The following is a 6,824-nucleotide window of genomic DNA, read 5'->3' on the forward strand; positions in this document are numbered from 1 at the left end:
CAACACCCAAACAGCAGCGGCTCAGAACCTTCTGTAACTCCAGTTCTAGGGACTCGGATGCCCTGTTCTGACCTACTCAGCTGCATGTGATACACACACATATATGACTGCAGGCGAAACATTCGCGTGCATAAAATAAGTCAGCCTAAATTAAAAATAAAATAGAGGGGGCTGAACCTGGTATACATATATTTTGTTTATTCTTGCTTGTTATGTGATGTGTGTGGATATGCCTGTGCCATGGAGCACAGGTGGAGACCAGAGTTGTGGAGTTGGTTCTCTTTCCACCTTTCTGTGGGCGCTGGGGATTGAACTCGGGTTGCCTGGCTTGTGCTGCAAGCTCTTAACTTGCTGCACTATCTTGCTGGCCCTTCTGGTATAATTTTGTGAAGTGGGAACCTTTGAAAATGAGGATGCAAAGAAACTGAAAGCTATATATATCTTATGCTTCGGATAGTGAAGAGTGGACTCTCCTGCAGAAGTGTGGTGGCTGAAGAGGTGTGGCCAATGGTAACAAGCATGGCACTTGGATAGCCTGTGCACAGGTAAGGATGCTCCTTTCTTCTGAGTATAGGTCGATTGCTGCTCTGCAACCTTTGTTCGAGGGTATCAGAAAACTTTCTATGCTTCATGATCGATGCTACAGTAGTGGTTCTCAACCTGTGGGTCGCGGCCCCTGTGGATGGTAGAACAACCCTTTCAGGGGTCATCTAAGACTGTCTGCGTATCAATTATTTATATTACAATTCATAACAGAACAGTAGTGAAATTACAGCTATGAAATACCAAAGAGAATAATTTTATGGTTGGGGTTACACACCATGAGGAACTGTATTAAAGGGTCACAGTGTGCCAGTGTGCCAGGCGGTGGTGGCGCACACCTTTAATCCCAGCACTCGGGAGGCAGAGGCAGGTGGATCTCTGTGAGTTCGAGGCCAGCCTGGGCTACAAGAGCTAGTTCCAGGACAGGAACCAAATACTACGGAGAAACCCTGTCTCGAAAATTCAAAAAAAAAAAAGGGATCACAGAGTTAGGAAGGTTGAGGGCCATTGGTCTGAGGAAAGGGCAAGGGGAAGCTGTGTATGTTGACTGTCAGCTCCGAGACAAAATATCTGCATGAGGTTACTGAAGGAAGACTCATTGTTGCTTAGTCCCAGAGGGTCCAGGCTGTGGTTGGTGAAGCAAGGCTGAGCCATCATGATGAGGTGTACGTGATGACGTTGGAACGAACGGAGGGATGTTTAAAGGCATGCCCGGTAACCCACTTCCTCTCACCAGGCTTCACTTCCTAAGAGCCCATTCACAGATGGACTTCTTAATGGATTCATCCACCAATGAAAATTGTACCTTCTGTTGCTCAGTCAACACTTTACAGCACCACCGGAGGGGACCAAACCTTTTGGGGGGTCATTAAAGAAGGGAGTGGCTTCCTGCTCCTGCCGTCATTCCAGATGCCACATTGGGGGTGGGGAGTGGCGGTAAAAACTGTGAACTCTATTTTTTTTTTTCTTTCTTGAGACAGATTCTCACTGTGTAGCCTTGACTGACCCTGGAGTACAGGTAAATGGATTGGCCTCGAACTCACAGAGATATCTTCCCCCTTCCTCTGCTTGGATTAAATGTGTGGGCTACCACAGCTGGCATGAATCTGTATTCTAAACTGAAGACATATTAGCTCAGGTGTCAGCGGTAGCTCTCGGCTTGGCCTGGCGTCTTGTGGCTCACCGGTTTCTGGAAGGACCCCCCCCCACACACACACTTTTAAATATATTTAAGGAAGGCAGGTTTCCATGCAGCCGTGAACCACAAGGTGGTGGTTACTGTGCAGTCAGGTGACCTGTTAGCTTCCTAGTCTTAACTTTCTCTCTGGCCCAGAGCCTCTCTCTGGGATAAAAATAAGCAGTGTGTGGTAATCCGGAGCAGATAGGTGCTACTTAAGGAGAAAGAGCACCCGAACCCTGCTAACGTGCCCTAATTACTTAGGACCGCAGAACAGCCAGTGGAGAAAGCCGCATGGCGAAGAAGCCACAGCCCCAGACCGCAGGACTTCAGGACTTGGATTTCCACTGTACTCTTTTCAAGCCTCCAGGGCTGTGAGCTCAAACCGGGTCCCTGGGGGGGCTCGTGAAAAAGCAGGTTGCCTGTGCTGTCTCTGGAGAGTCTGGCTCCATGCGCCCACAGGTATTTGAGAATTTTCCTTTCTTCCTTTCCCTGATTCCACAGAGTGCTCTGTCACTGAGCCCATGCTCTCTTGTTTGCTGTCTTTCATTTTGAGATAGGGTCAGTCTAAGTTGCCCAGGCTGACCTTGAACTTGTATTGTTCCTTTCTTAGCCTCCCAACTAGTTGGATTACAGGCCTGCACCATCAGCTAGACTGAGAGTTTTAAAAAACTCCTTTTAACTTCCTTTTCTTTTCTGCTTGCCTCTGCCTCTATAGTGCTGGTATGAAAGGCGTGTGCCACCACCATCCAACTGAGTGTTCATATTTTTACATGTGTGTGTTTGATGGACGCACATGTCTGTGGAGATGCATGTCCGTCTATCCCGCTGTCTTGAGAAAGGGTTTCACACTGAGCCCAGGGCTAGGCTGGCAGTCAGAAAGCTTTACACCCAGCTTGCTTTTTGGTTGTGTTTTGTTTGTTTGTTTTTCAAAGTAGTGTTTCTGTATAACAACCCAGGGCTGAGCATGTTCAAAGGGGTCATGACCCACAGGTTGAGAACCACCGCACTAGTTGGGAAGAAGTGGGAGGGGGACAAAAGAAAGTGAGGGGTAAAGGGGTTTGTTCCTTGCAGTAGTCAATGCCTTGAGGCAGAGACAAGTGGATTTCTGTGAGTGCAAAGACAGTCTTGGTGAGGGAGGGCCTACTGTCTATGTGTTGCTTTTATTGATTAATGAATAAAGAAATTGGCTTGGCCTATAGCATGGGAGGAGGAAGGCAGAGTTAGAGAGAAGTCATGAAGCCATTGGAGATAAACGCTGGAAACTTTACCCTGTAAGCCACAACCATGTGGCAACATACAGATTAATAAAAATGGGTTAAATAATATAAGAGTTAGTCAATAAGAAGCTAGAGCTAATGGGCCAAGCAGTGATTTAATTAATACAGTTTCTGTGTGATTATTTTGGATCTAAGCTATCCGGCAGCCGGGTACCAACAAGCAGCCTTCTCCAACACAGTCTGGTCTACATAGTGATGTGAATTCCAGAATAACAGGGCTATGTGGAGAGGTTATGTTTCAAAAAAAAAAAAAAAGTAAGGGGGTAAGGAATAAGATGTAAATATATTCTATACATGTCTGAAAATGTCATAATGAATGAAATTCATGGTGGAAGTGTAACTCAGCAGTAGAAAAGCTGCCTAGCATGTGCAGGGCCTTGGGTTCTACCCAGAACTATAGAAACTCATATATTCTAATAAAAAAAAAAAAGACCACGAAGGAAGAGTAAATGTTCTGATGGAGTTTAACCTAATTCATTATTTTTTCGAGTTGTTTCTAAGTCCACATATTGAAATTTTCCTTCTATTTTTCTCTTTATAAAAATCGGTTGCTTTGTAAAAATAAAGAAGCCGGGTGGTGGTGGTGCAGATTTTTAATCCCAGTACTTGAGAGGCAGACAGGCAGATCTCTACAGAGTGAGTCCCAGGACAGGCTCCAAAGCTACAGAGAAACCCTGTCTCCAAAACACACACACACACACACACACACACACACACACACACACACACACACAAACCACAAAAATCAAAAACAAAAAAAGTAAAGAAAATGGAAGGCTGGGAGTGGGGAGTTAGGGTATGGAGGTGATTCATGCCTTTAGTCCCTGTGTTGAGAATGGGAAAAAAAAAGGAGAGAGAGAGAATAAAAAAGAAAAAGAAGAAAAGAAAATGGACAAAGCATCTCTCCCCAAACAAACAAATGAAAAACCAGGCCATGGTTGTGCATGCCTTTGATCCCAGCACTCCAGAGAAAGAGGTAAGCAGGGATTTCTGAGTTTGAGGCCAAGTGAGTTCCAGGACAGCTAGGGCTATACAGAGAAACCCTGTCTCAGAACATCAATGAATAAATGAGTGAATAAATAAATAAATGATATTGAGACAAAAAAGCAAAGCAAAACAAAAAATCTTGAGGAAGCTTGGCGTAGGGATAAAAACCTGCAGTCCTCGCATTTGGAAGGCTGAGACAGGAGGATGACTAGTTCAAGGGTAACTTGGCCTATGTAGGAAACCTGTGCCAAAATGACGGAATGATCAGGTATGGTGGCAAAGGTCTGTAATCTCAGGGCATGGGGGGCAGAAGCTATCCCGTGAGCTAAAGTTCGTTTTCTCTCTCTCTCTCTCTCTCTCTCTCTCTCTCTCTCTCTCTCTCTCTCTCTCTCTCTCTTTCTCTCTCTCTCTCTCTCTTTCTCTCTCTCTCTCTCTCTTTCTTTCGTTTGTTTATTTTTATTTATTTGGTTTTTCTGAGACAGAGTTTCTCTGTGTATCTTTTGGGGAACTCACTTTGTAGACCAGGCTGGCCTCACAGAGATCCACCTAGTTCTGCCTCCCAAGTGCTGGGATTAAAGGCATGTGTCCCCACTGCCAGGCTTCGACCTTGTCTTAAAATCAACCAAGCAACCAACAGACAGAACAACTACCATGGCTAAAAACAAAACATAAACCTTGGGAAATGTTCATTATATAATGTGGCAAAGAAAGCCATTCCGGGGCCTGGAGAGATGGTTCAGCTGTTAGGAACGCTCTCTCAGAGGGCTGGAGTTCAGCTTTCAGTACCAGGTTGAGCGACTTGAAGCTGCCTGTAAGTTCAGCTCCAGGATTGCAGCACAGTCTTTTGGCCTATGAGGGTACTGATATACATGAGTCCTGTACACACACACACACACACACAAATAAATCTTTTTTTTTAAAAAAAGACATTCCAGTAAACACCTGTTTCATAGAATTTCATATTTCATCACTTGTAATCATTGTGTTTTCACCTCTCTTATGCTGGTATTTTTTTTTTTTTTAAAGAGAATCTTGTGACGCTTACCCTTGGTTGCCTGGCCATGAACTCCTGGCATTTAGTCTAGTTCTGCTGAGTGCTAGGATTTGGAGTATGTGTTTATTTCCATGTTGTAAATATTTGCTTGATGGCTGAGGATGCTGAGGATGTCCCTGGAGAGGTAGTAGGGTAGAGGTATGTAAGTGGCTATTGAGACTCAGGTACTCAAAGGCTACATAGGTCTCAAATACTAGTGAACACCCTGTGTTTATATAAAAGGCTGGAAGAAGAAGCAATGAAAGGCAAAAGTTGAATGGGGGTGGTGCTTTTGCCAGACGTCACTCAGACAGGTAAGATGGCCTTGGATCACTTAGATGGATGGGTGCAGAGGCATGGGACCACTCACCGCTCAAACAGGGGTAGGGTACGGGTTGTAATCCTAGCACTTGGGACACTGAAGCGAAGAAATTAAATGTGAGACCAAGCTCGGCTATAAACTAAGAGCCTGTCCAAAAAAGTGAAAGTAATAATAAAAAGAAACCCTGAGTTCCAGTTTAGTAAGAAATGACTTGGAGAAGATAACTGCTCAACCTGTTCCCGTTCTCTGAAGAACAGACGCGAGTGAGAGTGGAGAAATCAGTTTCTTCCAGCTCTCTCTGGGCAGGCAGAGATTCTGACCAGGATGCTAAAAGGGGGGGGGGGGATGGGAGAGATGGCTCAGCAGTTAAGAGCACTGGCTGCTCTTCCAGAGAAGCTGGGTTCAGTTCCCAGCACCCACATGGCAGTTTGCAGCTGTCTGTGACTCTGGTTCCAGGGGACCTGACACCTTCACACAAATGCACATATAAGCGAAATAAAATATTTTTAAAAAGGTTAAAAGAGCAAAAGGCAAGTTACACCAGCAAACCCTGCCTGTAAGGAAGCAAAGGACTAGGCTCAGTCAGTAGAGTGCCTGCCCAGCATGCGTGGAATCAGGGGTCAATTCCTAGCACAACATAAACCAGGGGTGGTACTCCATGTTGGCAATGCCAACACTCCTGAGGTGAAGGCAGGAGGATTAGAGACTCTGACTTAATTTTTGAAAACAGCTTGGGGGTGAGGTGGAGGAAAGGCTGGAGACGTGACTCAGCAGTCAGTGGTTAAGAGTGATTGTTTCACAATCGTGGAGACCAGGCTTTGGATCACCTCCCCCATCTAACAAGTTGCATGTGACCCCAGATTTAATTATTTATTTATTTTTTTTAGTTTTTCGAGACAGGGTTTCTCTGTGGCTTTGGAGCCTGTCCTGGCACTACCTTTTGTAGACCAGGCTGGCCTTGAACTCACAGAGATCCGCCCGCCTTTGCCTCCCGAGTGCTGGGATTAAAGGCATGCCCCGCCCGGGGCGGACCCCAGATTTAAAAGTAACTGATGAGACTGAGAGCTTTGATGTCTTCCAAACAGAGCAGAGCTGATATAAAATGTTTCTAACCAGGTGGTGGTGGCGTTATACACTTTAACCCCAGCACTCAGGAGAAAGAGGTAGGTAGATCTCTGTGTGTCAATCAACCTGGTCAATAGTGCGAGTTCCAGGACTGGCTCCATAACTACTGAGAAACCCTGTCTCCAAAAAAAAGAAAGAAAGAAAGAAAGAAAAAAAAATTCTGCCTGGGAAAATGTAAAAGCTCTGATATTAAAGGTGAAATGAAACCAGGAAGTAGGTGTGTTTCTTTAAATCCCAAGCAATGCAATGAAGCCTACTGAAAGAACAGCCCCCCCAGCCCCCGTGTGTGTGTGTGTGTGTGTGTGTGTGTGTAAGTTTTTACTTTTTTTTTTTTTTATATTTTGAGACAGGGTTTCT

This window comes from Microtus ochrogaster, chromosome 7 (genome assembly GCF_000317375.1).
Source record: "Microtus ochrogaster isolate Prairie Vole_2 chromosome 7, MicOch1.0, whole genome shotgun sequence".
NCBI classification, from domain to species: domain Eukaryota; kingdom Metazoa; phylum Chordata; class Mammalia; order Rodentia; family Cricetidae; genus Microtus; species Microtus ochrogaster.